At 44.6% G+C, this 21,016-nt stretch overlaps 1 protein-coding gene across 3 annotated transcripts in view; it reads right to left on the reverse strand.

The window, feature by feature from the left end:
- The window catches only part of LOC139233184 (transforming growth factor beta receptor type 3-like), a 180,013-nt gene that overhangs the window by 22,101 nt on the left and 136,896 nt on the right, over positions 1 to 21,016 (reverse strand). The window lies entirely within an intron of this gene.

Raw genomic sequence — 21,016 nt, forward strand, 5'->3', positions numbered from 1 at the left:
GGTCTGTACCCGGTACCCAGTTCCCCGACAGTAGTCATGATGCCTTTATTCTGTACCAGTCCTCAATCCCAACTGTCTTCCACCCATACTATCAAGCGTCAGGCTAGATGCTGGGGTTGAGGGGTGTCCTCTGACCATCTGCTTCTTGACTTGTTGGGAATCCGAGCAGACACTGTGAAACGCTACAATCAAAGCCACACCTCAACCATAGCTCTGATTGAGAAAACCATTGAAATTCTAAAATAGAGGTTCTGCTGCCTGAATAGATTTGGAGATCTTCAGTACAGCCCCAAAGGATTCTCCAGATCTGTCGTGCTATGCTCCACCCTGCAAAGGGTGCAACCTGAGGAGGAAAGAGTGAAGGAGCAAGAAGATGAAGATCAGGAAGTCGAAAACCAAAAGGAAAAGCAAGGGCCAGCAATATTGCCAGCTGCTAGAGCTCGGTGGCAGCAAATCATAAATGAATGGTTCAGTTGAATTATCCGTCCCTACCCAATTCACCAACAATCCATTCCACCACTCCACACCCAGCAGTTGAATGCCTTCATATTGTACACCAATACCATTGCAAAGAAACTACTGCATAATACAAAGTGGTTCATAAGTAATTTCACAAGTGATGATAGTGAACTTTGAAAAGCAAAAATCATCTTTGTGCAAATCTGTAGTGCCAGTTTTCTGTGTATTGGTTGCCTATTCTGGTACTCCAAGGAGGTGCTTTCCCAGTGGCTTCAGCAAGGCAAGTGGAATGCTGCTAAACCTTTACTGGGGATAATTGTGGTGGGCAACCTCAAGGAGCTCTGGCCTTAAAGTCCTAGCTGCTGTCTGCAGCATCTCGCCAGCAGCCAGGACAGTCCTGCCAGTTGGCTGCCTGGCACCAACACGGGCAGTGGTTGAGAGGCTGATGGGGGAGCAGATGTGCTGTCTTCCTCAGAGATAATAGCATATGCCTCTCCCATGGTGCCAAAACCACTGCTTTGGGGCTGAGCCCCAGCACTACCACTACTCTGAGGGAGAACAGAGTGCAAGAGTGATGTGATATTTGGGAAACCCTTATCTATGCTCCTTCATGCTTTGAAAGCCAGAGCAATTGTTGGAACCCAGAGCCAATATGGCAGCAGAATGAGCTTCCATCAAATTTGTAAGAATGTCACCAGAGCCTCCAACACTGTGGACCCTACTGGAGGGTGCATAGAGCTGTCCAAATACTCCATGGTTGGCTGCATTGTTTCCATGCCTTTCTGAAATATCCCACACAAATTGGAGCTGGACTCCTCCATGCTCACTCGCATGTACTGAAAGTTGGTCATGCACAGCCATCAATCTTCTATAGGCTGGACTGTTGAAGGCAGCATCTATGCCCTCTGCAGTAGAGCTAGGATGTAAGCTCACCCTCTGGCGAGCTAGTTCATGGGCCAACCTATATCCCTAACCTTGCTCCTACGCATTATGCTGGGTGAATCCTGTAACTGACCCTCTAAATGACACTTGATGCCAGTATCTGAGTTGGTGTCTGCAAGAGTAAGGTTGAAAGACTGTGTTTCTTCAAGAAAACTGTCCTCCTCTTCCTCTGCACCTGCTGGACCTGGAAGGGGAAGAGTAGGACAAGAGTTAGCAGTTAGTGTTGCGGTTAAGCAGAAACAAATGAGTGACGGCTCAAAGCAGCACCATTTGGTCTTACTGGGTGTGTTTAGGGAGAGATTTAAGTGAAAACAGAAAAAAAGGGCAAGATGGACAGACACCCTGTAAAGCATATCCTTCAGCCTCGCCAGACATAACAATCTTGAAACGCCTCCCTCCATCTCCGTGAACTCCTCTTATGGGGAGAGAATGTGGATGGATGGTGGCCCTTCTCCCTACTGTTGTGTGCCAGATTGTCCTGCAAAAAGGAAGGAAATGAGTTAGTGTGTGGCCTGGTGAAAAGTGTGACATTGTGCCGGTCAGGGTAGAATAATAATTCAGTTGCGTGAAATATAGCACAGGTGTGGGGAAGTAATGATGTGAAACATAGCAGGTACAGAGTGTGCAAGTAGCAGAAGATGAAGGTTCAGTGAAGTTTGCTGCTGTGACTGGAGGAGCGTGAAGGAAAGTGTGAAAGGTGCTGGGTTGCAGGTGGTGCAGGGCTAAGGAGCGTGAGAGAGATGCGAGTAGAAGCCTTACCTTAGTTATTGTTGTCAGATGATTGAATTTCTTACGGCACTGCAGCCAGGTCACGGCGCTATGCCCTCTGCATTCACCTGCTTGGTCATCTCGCTGCATTGGTGCCGGGTAACTTGCCTTGGCACTCTTCGCCCATCAGCTGGAAAGAGCAGTTCTCTTTTCCTAGTCACCTCCTCCACCAACACCTCCAGAGCAGTGTCTGAAAATCAGGTGGCCCCTTCTTGCAACATCTCTGCCTGCCATTTCAAGTGCTGAAGTGTAATTGAGATGACAACAGCCAAAGTATACCTCTCCTTTAAATAGTGTCACTAATGCCCGAGACTCCCCCACCCAATCCCAATCAGTGGCCTGACAATAATTATGAATAGCGCTATAGCTTACTAATAATTATCAAATGAGGCAAGCACTCCAATTTTGCTTGTGGCTCTTGCTGATGCCACCCATTCCGCATTTGAAACTGGCACAAGTTGAATTTATTACCTTAGTTTCCTACATAATTGTACAAATCTAAGAAAAATGAATGCTGGATTTAAATTTATAGTATGAAGACTGAACAGCTTGGCTTATTTAACAATGGTAAATACTAATCATTAGTTCATCAACAGAATTTCCTTCCAAGTGGTTCAGGCATTTGCTGCTGTTATTTTGGATAGATCTAATTTGCAGCACTGAATTTTTCATCAATGAAGGGATTTGCTTTTTTTTTTAATACCCCGTGTTACAAAACTGAGATTCACAAAGATTTTTTGCTCTTCCTACAACGCTAAATTTTGTGGAAAGCCAGACCCTGCAGAGAACAAAGAAGCAACAGCAATGTTCTTTTATTCAGTGAGAGAAGGCGGAATAGCAAGCCTACTGATTAAAAACCACAGTGGGGCACAAGCTGAATTTCTCCAAAACACATTAGAATGCAACTCAGAATACTTGGCAGAGCACTCTGAAAATTAAATGTGTTTGTTCACAATAGAGACAAATTGGGCCCAGGTTTCAGGTGCAGTTGCTCCTATTTTTTGGAGCAACTAGTTTAGTTTGGAGTATCTTAGAAATCGTAATTCTCGGCATTTAGTTTGCTCCAGTTCTAGTGAGTTAGTTTAGTTTTAGTTCCTTTTTTTTTTCCAAAAGGAGGTGTTACCAGCCACTTACGCCTGTTTTGCAAGTTTAGACAGTGAAAAGTTACTCCAAATTAACTTAGAACGGAGTAAGTGTTGACTTTTGCAAGCTCAGAAAAACCTTGCATACACTTTAGAATTAGACACAGGTAGCCAGAGATTGGAGGGGGGGGGGGGAAGTTAGAGGATTTTCCAAAGCATTAAACACTTCACTTTTAAAAATACAGAACCATCAATAATAAATGATAAATAAATCAATAAAATCAATAAATAAAAAATATAAAAAATAAAAAATAAATCATTCAATAAGTCAATAATAAAATTTTTTAAAGTTCCTACTTCACCAACCCGGCCAGGGCTAGGGGCTGCATGCTGCAGGCTGGAAATCGGAACTCTGCCCGCTCCAGGAGCCCATTCGGCAAAGGCTAGGGGCTGCATGCTTCAGGCCCCTTCCTACACAGCCAGCAGCACACGCACACAGAATCTGGGGTCCACAAAATATGCGGACCTCTCGGAGGTGCGCCGTTCTAGCGGATATCGGAAACTTGGGCTCAATAAACCCAAAACAATACTTTCAATTGTGCTAGAGCAGTAGGACAAGGCAGCACAGGCTCAGGGTTGTGAGGAGCAAATCTAGGATGAACATCCAGTAGTATTTATTTACGCAGAGGGTGAGCAATAGCTTGAAGTGGTCACCAAGAATAATGGTTGAGGCGAGGACATTGGAAGCAGCTAGATGCTGTAATGGGAAGATGACAGGATTAGTTCTGGAAGGTTAAGATCACATGGAATGAATCCATGTTATGATATTTGTATTTCAACTTCTTCAGATTTTAGGACAAATATTTAGAAATTTGAAGAATAACTTAACGTAAACAGAATTATTCACATTGGAGATTTATATATTGATATGTAAATGAAGATACATAGACAAGGATCTTTATGTTCTCATTAAACAAAAAGATTTTTCTTTGTGTTTTGTGTGTAAACTCACTGCTTTTTATTGAATTCTTAATTGTAGTAAATATTAAATTATCACTCATTGTAGAAAAAGCAGGCAACTAGAATCATAGAATGGTTACAGCACAGAAGGAGGCCATTTGGCACATCGAGCCCATGCCGGGTCTCTGCAAGAACACCTCAGCTAGTCCCACTCCCCCACCCTTTCTCCAAAGCCCTGCAATTTCTTTTCCTTCAGGTACTTAGCCAATTCCCTTTTGAAAGCCACGATTGAGTCTGCCTCCACCACCCTTTCAGGCAGTGCATTCCAGATCCTAACCACTTGCTGCATAAAAAAGTTTTTCCCTCATGTGGCCTTTGATTCTTTTGCCAATCACCTTGAATCTGTGTCCTCTGGTTCTCGACCTTTCTGCCAATGGGAACAGTTTCTCTCTATCTACTCTGTCTAGACTCCTTGTGATTTTGAACACCTCTATCAAACCTCCTCTCAACCTTCTCTGTTCTACGGAGAACAACTCCTGCTTCTCTGGTCTATCCATGTAATTATTTCAGAAAGATCGGTAAAACAGAATATGCAGCATTGAGAAGCTACCCAATGGTTTAGTAAATAATTGTACAATCTAATGTGGTGCTGAGTCAATAAGACCACAAAGATCACTAGGCGTTGCTAAATTGTCTAATCTCAGCATGTGGGGGGGGGAGGGGGGGTGCAGAGGAGAGTGATGGTGCTGGCTTCCGATGATGTAGAGTGCATTAGTGGGAACCTTGGATGGAGGACAGGATCAGGTCAACTGTGATACCCCTCTACCCTTCCACAGTTGAATAATTTGCCAACATTCACTGTCTAGGTCCACATGAAGGGTAATTTTTTGACTTTGCACTCCCACCAGTTGAACTTAATGGAAATTCGGGCAGGTTTAATTTCTGACATACACCACTGCCGAAGCCCTGCAATTTCTTTTCCTTCAGGTACTTATCCAACTCACTTTTGAAAGCCACGATTGAGACTGCCTCCACCACCCTTTCTTATTTACTAAACCATTGGGTAGCTTCTCAATGCTGCATATTATGTTTTACCGATCTTTCTGAAATAATTACGTGGATAGAGCAGAGACGCTGGGGTTGTTCTCCTTAGAGCAGAGAAGGTTGAGAGGAGATTTCTTAGAGGTATTCAACATCACGAGGGGTCTAGTCAGAGTAGATAGAGAGAAACTGTGCCAGTCTAGGTTCCCCACCAGAGGACAAAGTTGAAAAATTACTCCAAAGAAACATGTCTAGTTGGTAAAGGTATCAGAGGGCTGCTGGAAGGGAGATTTAAGAAACCTCAAACTGGAAAGGTCTATGTACATTTTTCATTCAGAACTGAAACAAATCATTTATGCTCAAATGCCCAAAAGGCTTATACATTACTAAAGCACTAATCTTAGTTTTTCTTGCTCTTGTCACATTAGGATTAATGTCTTTGTTTTTACTGGCTTCTGTCCACATGCAAGATACAAACAAATCCCTTGCACCCTCACTCTGATCATCATATATTCTAAATGTTTGATATCCTGCCAACAAGGTCACCTTCCACTCCTTCCTAAGGGCAATTCCACCCTGACGAGATGCGACATTTCAAGTTCATCACCATGGTAACTGTAATTACGGGAAAAGAACTGGAAAGAAAGGACCTCAGAGATGCAAGTTGTCAGAGAATATGAAGCCAGCTGCCAAATTTCAGACCGCTTGTTTACAGCTTTACAGGGACAAAAACCAGGTCTGTCCATTCGAATCATCAGAACATATTTAACTCTTTCCAATCCAGCAGCTCCACAACCATTTTAAAGAAGAAAACAGACCATTGCGCAATAACCAGTAAATGTAAAATTGATTACCTTGAACAAACTAGACCAGATGAAGCTTTGCTTTTAACTGTGCAATTCTGTTTATTTAGTGACAAAATTGTGAACGCAACCTTTTTTTAAAAATTTTTTTACCCCTCCCTCACCCTATTTTTCTTGCCATCTCTCCTGAACATATTAGGTTCTAAATTCAACGTAGCCGTGCTTTTTTTAAAAAAAAATAAGAGAGTAAAATGATGACAAATTTAGTAGTGCTATGGTCTATGACTGATTTACATGTGCACCCAGACCACTGCTAAATTTGTCAGGCCCATTTTTAGGCTGCCCCGTCGACAATCTGAAACAAGCTCAGGCTTCACTTCAATATGGAACCTGTGTGATTACAGGACCCATCCATAAAATTCATCTGCCGGAGCCCCGCTCAGTATTACCTGGTCTGTAAAGGACCTAAGCAGCAGTCCTTGCCGCCAACAAAGATGAAAGCTTTTTTAAAATACTTACTTTGATGTGAAGCCACTAGGAGCAGGAGTGCTCCTCCCGCATCTGCGGCATTACTGTAGGCTACAGCTGGCTCGGCTCAGACCTCCTCCCACACTCTTGCACTGTTCCAATTAAACTGGAGAAACAGCACCTCATTTTCCTATTAGGCACTTTACAGCTTTCTGGACTCAACATTGAGTTCAACAATTTCAGACTATAAACGCTGCCCAAATTTTTGTCAGCTGTTGATTATTCTGCTATTCGCATTTGCACCTCTTCTAGACGCATCTTTTGCTTCTTTACTTGCCCCATTACCATCTCTTTTTGCTTTGTACAATCATACCTTTTGCCATTTAATCATGCCTGCCTTCCACTCAATCAGACTGATGTTGAAGAGTTCAAAAAGCAGGGGACACATGTTAGGATGTCTGGAGATCACGTGGACCATACACAGTAGACAACTCAAAACGCTGGAGAAATACCAACAGCACTACCTCTGCAAGATCCTGCAAATCCCACTGGGAGGATAGATGCCCCAGTGTCAGTGTTCTCGATCAGGCCAACACCCCCAGCATCGAAGCACTGACCACATCGTTCACATGCCCGACACGAGACTCCCAAAGCAAGCGCTCTACTCAGAGCTCTCTCTCGGCAAACAAGCCAAAGGGGGGCAGCGGAAACAAAGAAACATAGAAAATAGGTGCATGATTAGGCCATTCGGCCCTTCTAGCCTGCACCGTCATTCAATGAGTTCATGGCTGAACATGCAACTTCAGTACCCCATTCCTGCTTTCTCACCATACCCCTTGATCCCCCTAGTAGTAAGTACTTCATCGAACTCCTTTTTGAATATATTTAGTGAATTGGCCTCAACAACTTTCTGTGGTGGAGAATTCCACAGGTTCACCACTCTCTGGGTGAAGATGTTTCTACTCATCTCGGTCCTAAATGGCTTACCCCTTATCCTGAGACTGTGACCCCTGGTTCTGGACTTCCCCAACATCAGGAACATTCTTCCTGCAGCTAACCTGTCTGAACCCATTAGAATTTTAAATGTTTCTATGAGGTCCTCTCTCATTCTTCTGAACTCCAGTGAATACAAGCCCAGTTGATCCAGTCTTTCTTGATAGGTCAGTCCCGCCATCCCGGGAATCAGTCTGGTGAACCTTCGCTGCACTCCCTCAATAGCAAGAATGTCCTTCCTCAAGTTAGGAGACCAAAACTGTACACAATACTCGAGGTGTGGCCTCACCAAGGCCCTGTATAACTGTAGCAACACCTCCCTGCCCCTGTACTCAAATCCCCTCGCTATGAAGGCCAACATGCCATTTGCTTTCTTAACCGCCTGCTGTACCTGCATGCCAACCTTCAATGACTGATATACCATGACACCCAGGTCTCGTTGCACCTCGCCTTTTCCTAATCTGTCATCATTCAGATAATAGTCTGTCTCTCTGTTTTTACCACCAAAGTGGATAACCTCACATTTATCCACATTATACTTCATCTGCCATGCATTTGCCCACTCACCTAACCTATCCAAGTCACTCTGCAGCCTCATAGCATCTTCCTCGCAGCTCACACTGCCACCCAACTTAGTGTCATCTGCAAATTTGGAGATACTACATTTAATCCCCTTGTCTAAATCATTAATGTACAGTGTAAACAGCTGGGGCCCCAGCACAGAACCTGGCGGTACCCCACTAGTCACTGCCTGCCATTCTGAAAAGTAGCCATTTACTCCTACTCTTTGCTTCCTGTCTGACAACCAGTTCTCAATCCATGTCAGCACACCACCCCCAATCCCATGTGCTTTAACTTTGCACATTAATCTCTTTTGTGTGGGACCTTGTCGAAAGCTTTTTGAAAGTCCAAATATACCACATCAACTGGTTCTCCCTTGTCCACTCTACTGGAAACATCCTCAAAAAATTCCAGAAGATTTGTCAAGCATGATTTCCCTTTCACAAATCCATGCTGACTTGGACCTATCATATCACATCTTTCCAAATGCACTGCTATGACATCCTTAATAATTGATTCCATCATTTTACCCACTACCGATGTCAGGCTGACCGGTCTATAATTCCCTATTATCTCTCTCCCTCCTTTTTTTAAAAAGTGGGGTTACATTGGCTACCCTCCACTCCATAGGAACTGATCCAGAGTCAATGGAATGTTGGAAAATGACTGTCAATGCATCCACTATTTCCAAGGCCACCTCCTTAAGTACTCTGGGATGAAGTCCATCAGGCCCTGGGGATTTATCGGCCTTCAATCCCATCAATTTCCCCAACACAATTTCCCGACTAATAAGGATTTCCCTCAGTTCCTCCTCCTTACGAGACCCTCCGACCCCTTTTATGTCCGGAAGGTTGTTTGTGTCATCCTTAGTGAAAACCGAACCAAAGTGCTTGTTCAATTGGTCTGCCATTTCTTTGTTCCCCGTTATGACTTCCCCTGATTCTGACTGCAGGGGACCTACGTTTGTCTTTACTAACCTTTTTCTCTTTACATATCTATAGAAACTTTTGCAATCCGTCTTAATGTTCCCTGCAAGCTTCTTCTCGTACTCCATTTTCCCTGCCCTAATCAAACCCTTTGTCCTCCTCTGCTGAGTTCTAAATTTCTCCCAGTCCCCGGGTTCGCTGCTATTTCTGGCCAATTTGTATGCCACTTCCTTGGCTTTAATACTATCCCTGATTTCCCTTGATAGCCACGGTTGAGCCACCTTCCCTTTTTTATTTTTACGCCAGACAGGAATGTACAATTGTTGTAGTTCATCCATGCGGTCTCTAAATGTCTGCCATTGCCCATCCACAGTCAACCCCTTAAGTATCATTCGCCAATCTATCCTAGCCAATTCACGCTTCATACCTTCAAAGATACCCTTCTTTAAGTTCTGGACCATGGTCTCTGAATTAACTGTTTCATTCTCCATCCTAATGCAGAATTCCACCATATTATGGTCACTCTTCCCCAAGGGGCCTCGCACAACGAGATTGCTAATTAATCCTCTCTCATTACACAACACCCAGTCTAAGATGGCCTCCCCCCTAGTTGGTTCCTCGACATATTGGTCTGGAAAACCATCCCTTATGCACTCCAGGAAATCCTCCTCCACCGTATTGCTTCCAGTTTGATTAGCCCAATCTATGTGCATATTAAAGTCACCCATTATAACTGCTGCACCTTTATTGCATGCACCCCTAATTTCCTGTTTGATGCCCTCCCCAACATCACTACTACTGTTTGGAGGTCTGTACACAACTCCCACTAACGTTTTTTGCCCTTTGGTGTTCTGCAGCTCTACCCATATAGATTCCACATCAAGGCTACAAGGATACCTTCAAAGCCTCCTTGAAAAAGTGTAACATCCCCACCAGTACCTGGGAATCCCTGGCCCAAGACCGCCCTAAGTGGAGGAAGAGCATCTGGGAGGGCGCTAAGCACCTCGAGTCTCGTCACCGAGAGCATGCAGAAACCAAGCGCAGACAGTGGAAAGAGTGTGCAGCAAACCAGACTCCCCACCCACCCTTTCCTTCAACAACTGTCTGTCCCATCTGTGACAGAGACTGTAATTCCTGTATTGGACTGTACAGTCACCTGAGAATTCACTTTGAGAGTGGAAGCAAGTCTTCCTCGATTTCGAGGGACTGCCTATGATGATGAACATGAGGACTTATTTGGCGTAACGGTTTTTCCTATTCCTGACAATTCTCATGTTCTAATCAGATTATCATTCTGCCACTTTTAAGTGCAACCTCCCACATACATTTGAAAGAAGTGTTTAACTAACTGCAAATTTATGTATTCTGGGAAAGCAATTCAACAGTTGTTGTGAGCATTGAAAACAAGCAATCAGCAAAAGAATGTTTAGGGTTGGAAGATGATGAACAGAGGAGGTCAGTGATATGAAGAAAGAACAGAATGATAGAAAAGACAGACAGAAACCCAATTTAATGGAAAAATAATATGTTGCCATCACAATATTTTAAACCGCTCAGCTGTTTCTACAATCAGCACATTTCTCTTCTTTTGGTAAATTTACTTTGAAAAAGGGATGTGAATTTTTGTGCTCATCAAAGTACATCTGGAGTCAGCACTGTACTGTGGATTTTTTTCTTTAAACCATAACAAATGTGATCTGAAGGAGAAGCTGCTTCAACCTTTGACAACAGGTCAACCCTACCATGGACTCATTATCATAGAAACATAGAAAACATAGAAACATAGAAAATAGGTGCAGGAGTAGGCCATTCGGCCCTTCTAGCCTGTACCGCCATTCAATGAGTTCATGGCTGAACATGCAACTTCAGTACCCCATTCCTGCTTTCTCACCATACCCCTTGATTCCCCTAGTAGTAAGGACTCCATTTAACTCCTTTTTGAATATATTTAGTGAATTGGCCTCAACAACTTTCTGTGGTAGAGAATTCCAAAGGTTCACCACTCTCTGGGTGAAGAAATTCCTCCTCATCTCGGTCCTAAATGGCTTACCCCTTATCCTTAGACTGTGTCCCCTGGTTCTGGACTTCCCCAACATTGGGAACATTCTTCCTGCATCTAACCTGTCTAACCACGTCAGAATTTTAAACGTTTCTATGAGGTCCCCTCTCATTCTTCTGAACTCCAGTGAATACAAGCCCAGTTGATCCAGTCTTTCTTGATAGGTCAGTCCCGCCATCCCGGGAATCAGTCTGGTGAACCTTCGCTGCACTCCCTCAATAGCAAGAATGTCCTTCCTCAGGTTAGGAGACCAAAACTGTACACAATACTCCAGGTGTGGCCTCACCAAGGCCCTGTACAACAGTAGTAACACCTCCCTGCCCCTGTACTCAAATCCCCTCGCTATGAAGGCCAACATGCCATTTGCTTTCTTAACCGCCTGCTCTACCTGCATGCCAACCTTCAATGACTGATATACCATGACACCCAGGTCTCGTTGCACCTCGCCTTTTCCTAATCTGTCATCATTCAGATAATAGTCTGTCTCTCTGTTTTTACCACCAAAGTGGATAACCTCACATTTATCCACATTATACTTCATCTGCCATGCATTTGCCCACTCACCTAACCTATCCAAGTCACTCTGCAGCCTCATAGCATCTTCCTCGCAGCTCACACTGCCACCCAACTTAGTGTCATCTGCAAATTTGGAGATACTACATTTAATCCCCTTGTCTAAATCATTAATGTACAGTGTAAACAGCTGGGGCCCCAGCACAGAACCTGGCGGTACCCCACTAGTCACTGCCTGCCATTCTGAAAAGTAGCCATTTACTCCTACTCTTTGCTTCCTGTCTGACAACCAGTTCTCAATCCATGTCAGCACACCACCCCCAATCCCATGTGCTTTAACTTTGCACATTAATCTCTTTTGTGTGGGACCTTGTCGAAAGCCTTTTGAAAGTCCAAATATACCACATCAACTGGTTCTCCCTTGTCCACTCTACTGGAAACATCCTCAAAAAATTCCAGAAGATTTGTCAAGCATGATTTCCCTTTCACAAATCCATGCTGACTTGGACCTATCATATCACATCTTTCCAAATGCACTGCTATGACATCCTTAATAATTGATTCCATCATTTTACCCACTACCGATGTCAGGCTGACCGGTCTATAATTCCCTGTTATCTCTCTCCCTCCTTTTTTTAAAAGTGGGGTTACATTGGCTACCCTCCACTCCATAGGAACTGATCCAGAGTCAATGGAATGTTGGAAAATGACTGTCAATGCATCCACTATTTCCAAGGCCACCTCCTTAAGTACTCTGAGATGAAGTCCATCAGGCCCTGGGGATTTATCGGCCTTCAATCCCATCAATTTCCCCAACACAATTTCCCGACTAATAAGGATTTCCCTCAGTTCCTCCTCCTTACGAGACCCTCCGACCCCTTTTATATCCGGAAGGTTGTTTGTGTCCTCCTCAGTGAATACCGAACCAAAGTACTTGTTCAATTGGTCCGCCATTTCTTTGTTCCCCGTTATGACTTCCTGATTCTGACTGCAGGGGACCTACGTTTGTCTTTACTAACCTTTTTCTCTTTACATATCTATAGAAACTTTTGCAATCCGTCTTAATGTTCCCTGCAAGCTTCTTCTCGTACTCCATTTTCCCTGCCCTAATCAAACCCTTTGTCCTCCTCTGCTGAGTTCTAAATTTCTCCCAGTCCCCGGGTTCGCTGCTATTTCTGGCCAATTTGTATGCCACTTCCTTGGCTTTAATACTATCCCTGATTTCCCTTGATAGCCACGGTTGAGCCACCTTCCCTTTTTTATTTTTACGCCAGACAGGAATGTACAATTGTTGTAGTTCATCCATGCGGTCTCTAAATGTCTGCCATTGCCCATCCACAGTCAACCCCTTAAGTATCATTCGCCAATCTATCCTAGCCAATTCACGCTTCATACCTTCAAAGATACCCTTCTTTAAGTTCTGGACCATGGTCTCTGAATTAACTGTTTCATTCTCCATCCTAATGCAGAATTCCACCATATTATGGTCACTCTTCCCCAAGGGGCCTCGCACAACGAGATTGCTAATTAATCCTCTCTCATTACACAACACCCAGTCTAAGATGGCCTCCCCCCTAGTTGGTTCCTCGACATATTGGTCTGGAAAACCATCCCTTATGCACTCCAGGAAATCCTCCTCCACCGTATTGCTTCCAGTTTGATTAGCCCAATCTATGTGCATATTAAAGTCACCCATTATAACTGCTGCACCTTTATTGCATGCACCCCTAATTTCCTGTTTGATGCCCTCCCCAACATCACTACTACTGTTTGGAGGTCTGTACACAACTCCCACTAACGTTTTTTGCCCTTTGGTGTTCTGCAGCTCTACCCATATAGATTCCACATCAAGGCTACAAGGATACCTTCAAAGCCTCCTTGAAAAAGTGTAACATCCCCACCAGTACCTGGGAATCCCTGGCCCAAGACCGCCCTAAGTGGAGGAAGAGCATCTGGGAGGGCGCTAAGCACCTCGAGTCTCGTCACCGAGAGCATGCAGAAACCAAGCGCAGACAGTGGAAAGAGTGTGCAGCAAACCAGACTCCCCACCCACCCTTTCCTTCAACAACTGTCTGTCCCATCTGTGACAGAGACTGTAATTCCTGTATTGGACTGTACAGTCACCTGAGAATTCACTTTGAGAGTGGAAGCAAGTCTTCCTCGATTTCGAGGGACTGCCTATGATGATGAACATGAGGACTTATTTGGCGTAACGGTTTTTCCTATTCCTGACAATTCTCATGTTCTAATCAGATTATCATTCTGCCACTTTTAAGTGCAACCTCCCACATACATTTGAAAGAAGTGTTTAACTAACTGCAAATTTATGTATTCTGGGAAAGCAATTCAACAGTTGTTGTGAGCATTGAAAACAAGCAATCAGCAAAAGAATGTTTAGGGTTGGAAGATGATGAACAGAGGAGGTCAGTGATATGAAGAAAGAACAGAATGATAGAAAAGACAGACAGAAACCCAATTTAATGGAAAAATAATATGTTGCCATCACAATATTTTAAACCGCTCAGCTGTTTCTACAATCAGCACATTTCTCTTCTTTTGGTAAATTTACTTTGAAAAAGGGATGTGAATTTTTGTGCTCATCAAAGTACATCTGGAGTCAGCACTGTACTGTGGATTTTTTTCTTTAAACCATAACAAATGTGATCTGAAGGAGAAGCTGCTTCAACCTTTGACAACAGGTCAACCCTACCATGGACTCATTATCATAGAAACATAGAAAACATAGAAACATAGAAAATAGGTGCAGGAGTAGGCCATTCGGCCCTTCTAGCCTGTACCGCCATTCAATGAGTTCATGGCTGAACATGCAACTTCAGTACCCCATTCCTGCTTTCTCACCATACCCCTTGATTCCCCTAGTAGTAAGGACTCCATTTAACTCCTTTTTGAATATATTTAGTGAATTGGCCTCAACAACTTTCTGTGGTAGAGAATTCCAAAGGTTCACCACTCTCTGGGTGAAGAAATTCCTCCTCATCTCGGTCCTAAATGGCTTACCCCTTATCCTTAGACTGCGTCCCCTGGTTCTGGACTTCCCCAACATTGGGAACATTCTTCCTGCATCTAACCTGTCTAACCACGTCAGAATTTTAAACGTTTCTATGAGGTCCCCTCTCATTCTTCTGAACTCCAGTGAATACAAGCCCAGTTGATCCAGTCTTTCTTGATAGGTCAGTCCCGCCATCCCGGGAATCAGTCTGGTGAACCTTCGCTGCACTCCCTCAATAGCAAGAATGTCCTTCCTCAGGTTAGGAGACCAAAACTGTACACAATACTCCAGGTGTGGCCTCACCAAGGCCCTGTACAACAGTAGTAACACCTCCCTGCCCCTGTACTCAAATCCCCTCGCTATGAAGGCCAACATGCCATTTGCTTTCTTAACCGCCTGCTCTACCTGCATGCCAACCTTCAATGACTGATATACCATGACACCCAGGTCTCGTTGCACCTCGCCTTTTCCTAATCTGTCATCATTCAGATAATAGTCTGTCTCTCTGTTTTTACCACCAAAGTGGATAACCTCACATTTATCCACATTATACTTCATCTGCCATGCATTTGCCCACTCACCTAACCTATCCAAGTCACTCTGCAGCCTCATAGCATCTTCCTCGCAGCTCACACTGCCACCCAACTTAGTGTCATCTGCAAATTTGGAGATACTACATTTAATCCCCTTGTCTAAATCATTAATGTACAGTGTAAACAGCTGGGGCCCCAGCACAGAACCTGGCGGTACCCCACTAGTCACTGCCTGCCATTCTGAAAAGTAGCCATTTACTCCTACTCTTTGCTTCCTGTCTGACAACCAGTTCTCAATCCATGTCAGCACACCACCCCCAATCCCATGTGCTTTAACTTTGCACATTAATCTCTTTTGTGTGGGACCTTGTCGAAAGCCTTTTGAAAGTCCAAATATACCACATCAACTGGTTCTCCCTTGTCCACTCTACTGGAAACATCCTCAAAAAATTCCAGAAGATTTGTCAAGCATGATTTCCCTTTCACAAATCCATGCTGACTTGGACCTATCATATCACATCTTTCCAAATGCACTGCTATGACATCCTTAATAATTGATTCCATCATTTTACCCACTACCGATGTCAGGCTGACCGGTCTATAATTCCCTGTTATCTCTCTCCCTCCTTTTTTTAAAAGTGGGGTTACATTGGCTACCCTCCACTCCATAGGAACTGATCCAGAGTCAATGGAATGTTGGAAAATGACTGTCAATGCATCCACTATTTCCAAGGCCACCTCCTTAAGTACTCTGAGATGAAGTCCATCAGGCCCTGGGGATTTATCGGCCTTCAATCCCATCAATTTCCCCAACACAATTTCCCGACTAATAAGGATTTCCCTCAGTTCCTCCTCCTTACGAGACCCTCCGACCCCTTTTATATCCGGAAGGTTGTTTGTGTCCTCCTCAGTGAATACCGAACCAAAGTACTTGTTCAATTGGTCCGCCATTTCTTTGTTCCCCGTTATGACTTCCTGATTCTGACTGCAGGGGACCTACGTTTGTCTTTACTAACCTTTTTCTCTTTACATATCTATAGAAACTTTTGCAATCCGTCTTAATGTTCCCTGCAAGCTTCTTCTCGTACTCCATTTTCCCTGCCCTAATCAAACCCTTTGTCCTCCTCTGCTGAGTTCTAAATTTCTCCCAGTCCCCGGGTTCGCTGCTATTTCTGGCCAATTTGTATGCCACTTCCTTGGCTTTAATACTATCCCTGATTTCCCTTGATAGCCACGGTTGAGCCACCTTCCCTTTTTTATTTTTACGCCAGACAGGAATGTACAATTGTTGTAGTTCATCCATGCGGTCTCTAAATGTCTGCCATTGCCCATCCACAGTCAACCCCTTAAGTATCATTCGCCAATCTATCCTAGCCAATTCACGCCTCATACCTTCAAAGTTACCCTTCTTTAAGTTCTGGACTATGGTCTCTGAATTAACTGTTTCATTCTCCATCCTAATGCAGAATTCCACCATATTATGGTCACTCTTCCCCAAGGGGCCTCGCACAATGAGATTGCTAATTAGTCCTCTCTCATTACACAACACCCAGTCTAAGATGGCCTCCCCCCTAGTTGGTTCCTCGACATATTGGTCTAAAAAACCATCCCTTATGCACGCCAGGAAATCCTCCCCCACCGTATTGCTTCCAGTTTGGTTAACCCAATCTATGTGCATATTAAAGTCACCCATTATAACTGCTGCACCTTTATTGCACGCACCCCTAATTTCATGTTTGATGCCCTCCCCAACATCACTACTACTGTTTGGAGGTCTGTACACAACTCCCACTAACGTTTTTTGCCCTTTGGTATTCTGCAGCTCTACCCATATAGATTCCACATCATCCAAGCTAATGTCCTTCCGAACTATTGCCTTAATTTGCTCCTTAACCAGCAATGCTACCCCACCTCCTTTTCCTTTTATTCTATCTTTCCTGAATGTTGAATACCCCTGGATGTTGAGTTCCCAGCCCTGATCATCCTGGAGCCACGTCTCCGTAATCCCAATCACATCATATTTGTTAACATCTATTTGCACAGTTAATTCATCCACCTTATTGCGGATACTCCTTGCATTAAGACACAAAGCCTTCAGGCTTGTTTTTTTAACACCCTTTGTCCTTTTAGAATTTTGCTGTACAGTGGCCCTTTTTGTTCTTTGCCTTGGGTTTCTCTGCCCTCCACTTTTCCTCATCTCCTTTCTGTCTTTTGCTTTTGTCTCCTTTTTGTTTCCCTCTGTCTCCCTGCATTGGTTCCCATCCCCCTGCCATATTAGTTTAACTCCTCCCCAACAGCACTAGCAAACACTCCCCCTAGGACATTGGTTCCGGTGCTGCCCAGGTGCAGACCGTCCGGTTTGTACTGGTCCCACCTCCCCCAGAACCGGTTCCAATGCCCCAGGAATTTGAATCCCTCCCTGATGCACCACTGCTCAAGCCACGTATTCATCTGTGCTATCCTGCGATTCCTACTCTGACTATCACGTGGCACTGGTAGCAATCCCGAGATTACTACTTTTGAGGTCCTACTTTTTAATTTAGCTCCTAGCTCCTTAAATTCGTTTCGTAGGACCTCATCCCTTTTTTTTTTAAACCTATGTCGTTGGTACCAATGTGCACCCCGACAACTGGCTGATCTCCCTCTCTTTTTAGAATGTCCTGCACCCGCTCCGAGACATCCTTGATCCTTGCACCAGAAGGCAACATACCATCCTGGAGTCTCGGTTGCGGCCGCAGAAACGCCTATCTATTCCCTTTACAATTGAATCCCCTATCACTATTGCTCTCCCACTCTTTTTCCTGCCCTCCTGTGCAACAGAGCCAGCCAGGAGTAGGCCATTCGGCCCTTCGAGCCTGCACCACCATTCAATAAGATCATGGCTGATCATTCCCTCAGTACTCCTTTCCTACTTTCTCGCCATACCCCTTGATCCTTTTAGCCGTAAGGGCCATATCTAACTCCCTCTTGAATATATCCAATGAACTGGCATCAACAACTCTCTGCGGTAGGGAATTCCACAGGTTAACAACTCTCTGAAGAAGTTTCTCCTCATCTCAGTCTTAAATGGCTTACCCCTTATCCTTAGACTGTGTCCCCTGGTTCTGGACTTCCCCAACATCGGGAACATTCTTCCTGCATCTAACCTGTCCAGTCCCATCAGAATTTTATATGTTTCTATGCGATCCCCTCTCATCCTTCTAAACTCCACTGAGTACAGGCCCAGTCGATCCAGTCTCTCCTCATATGTCAGTCCTGCCATCCCGGGAATCAGTCTGGTGAAGCTTCGCTGCACTCCCTCAATAGCAAGAACGTCCATCCTCAGATTAGGAGACAAAAACTGAACACAATATTCCAAGCGAGGCCTCACCAAGACCCTGTACAACTGCAGTAAGACCTCCCTGCTCCTATACTCAAATCCCCTAGCTATGAAGGCCAACATACGAATTGCCTTCTTCACCGCCTGCTGTACCTGCATGCCAACTTTCAATGACTGATGTACCATGACATCCAGGTCTCGTTGCACCTCCCCTTTTCCTAATCTGCCGCCATTCAGATAATATTCTGCCTTCTTGTTTTTGCCACCAAAGTGGATAACCTCACATTTATCCACATTATACTGCATCTGCCATGCATTTGCCCACTCACCTAACCTGCCCTGCGGCACCCCACTAGGCACTGCCTGCCATTCTGAAAAGGACCCGTTTATTCTGACTATCTGCTTCCTGTCTGCCAACCAGTTCTCTATCCACTTCAGTACATTACCCCCAATACCAAGTGCTTTAATTTTGCACGTCAATCTCTTGTGTGGGACCTTGTCAAAAGCCTTTTGAAGTCTAAATACACCACATCCACTGGTTCTCCCTTGTCCACTTTACTAGTTACATCCTCAAAAAATTCTAGAAGATTTGTCAATCATGATTTCCCTTTCATAAATGCATGCTGAATTGGGCCGATCCTGTCACTGCTTTCCAAATGCGCTGCTATTTCATCTTTAATAAGTGATTCCAACATTTTCCCCACTACTGATGTCAGGCTAACCGGTCTATAATTACCCGTTTTCTCTCTCCCTCCTTTTTTAAAAAGTGGTGTTACATTAGCTACCCTCCAGTCTATAGGAACTGATCCAGAGTCGATAGACTGTTGGAAAATGATCACATAAGAACATGAGTAGGCCATCTAGCCCCTCGAGCCTGCTCCGCCATTCAACAAGATCATGGCTGATCTGGCCGTGGACTCAGCTCCACTTACCCGCCCGCTCCCCGTAACCCTTAATTCCCTTATTGGTTAAAAATCTATCTATCTGTGACTTGAATACATTCAATGAGCTAGCCTCAACTGCTTCCTTAGGCATTGAATTCCACAGATTCACAACCCTCTGGGAGAAGAAATTCCTTCTCAACTCGGTTTTAAATTGGCTCCCCTGTATTTTGAGGCTGTGCTCCCTAGTCTACCCTACCAGTGGAAACAACCTCTCTGCCTCTATCTTGTCTATCCCTTTCATCATTATTATCACCAATGCATCCACTATTTCTAGGGCCACTTCCTTAAGTACTCTGTGATGCAGACCATCAGGCCTTGGGGATTTATCGGCCTTCAATCCCATCAATTTCCCTAATACAATTTCCTACCCAATAAGGATTTCCTTCAGTTCCTCCTTCTCACTAGACCCTCGGTCCCCTAGTATTTCCAGATGGGCAGGGAGCCCGGTTTGCCACACGCTCCTTCCGCTGCCCGCGCTTGATTTCTGCATGCTCTCGGCGACGAAACATCGAGGAGCTCAGCGCCCTCCCGAATGCACTTCCTCCACTTAGGGCGGTCTATGGCCAGGGACTCCCAGGTGTCAGTGGGGATATCGCACTTTATCAGGGAGGCTTTGAGGGTGTCCTTGTAATGTTTGCTCTGCCCGCCTTTGGCTCGTTTGCCGTGGACAAGTTCCGAGTAGAGCGCTTGCTTTGGGAGTCTCGTGTCTGTCAGGCGAACTATGTGGCCTGCCCAGTGGAGCTGATCAAATGTGGTCAGTGCTTCAATGCTGGGGATGTTGGCCTGGATGAGGACGCTAATGTTTGTGCATCTGTCCTCCCAGGGGATTTGCAGGATCTTGCGGAGACATCGCTGTGGTATTTTTCCAGTGACTTGAGGTGTATACTGTACATGGTCCACGTCTCTCGAGCCATACAGGAGGGCGGGTATTACTACGGCCCTGTAGATCATGAGCTTGGTGACAGTCTTGAGGGACGGGTCTTCAAACATTCTTTTCCTCAGGCGTCCGAAGGCTGCACTGGCGCACTGGAGGCGGTGTTGGATCTTGTCGTCAATGCCTGCTCTTGTTGATAGGAGGCTCCCGAGATAGGGGAAATGGTCCACATTGTCCAGAGCCACTCCATGGATTCTGATGTCTGAGGGGCAGTGCTGTGCGGCAAGGACAGGCTGGTGGAGGACCTTCGTCTTACTAATGTTTAGCGTAAGATTACATGCAAAGTGAAGCTCTCTACATCGCTCCAATTATGGGGCAAGTTTCCCCTACGTGCCAAAAAATCATAAATCCATTTATTATAAATGTGTTTGTGATCATGCATAAAATAAATCTACCCCAGTGTGCCTTAATATCAGTCTCCGAAGAGGACCTCACTGCACGTGTGGCATTTCTAATTCCCATACCTGCTGCCTTTTGAGTGCCAGATTCTGTCCGGTTTTGTTTTGTGATGTTGTGCCCAGTAAGAACTAGGCAAAAATCGTTTTAAACTTATTTCACTTAGATCTCATAAATCTAAAGAGAGGAGATTTTTTCCATCAGACTAGACTGGATCCTAAGCCAAATATAAGAAATGAAAGAATAATGGTTTAACCCATTGTGCCAAACTCTGTCCTTTTCCTCATCCTCTCCTTTCTATTTGT

This window comes from Pristiophorus japonicus, chromosome 20 (genome assembly GCF_044704955.1).
Source record: "Pristiophorus japonicus isolate sPriJap1 chromosome 20, sPriJap1.hap1, whole genome shotgun sequence".
Lineage (NCBI taxonomy): Eukaryota > Metazoa > Chordata > Chondrichthyes > Pristiophoridae > Pristiophorus > Pristiophorus japonicus.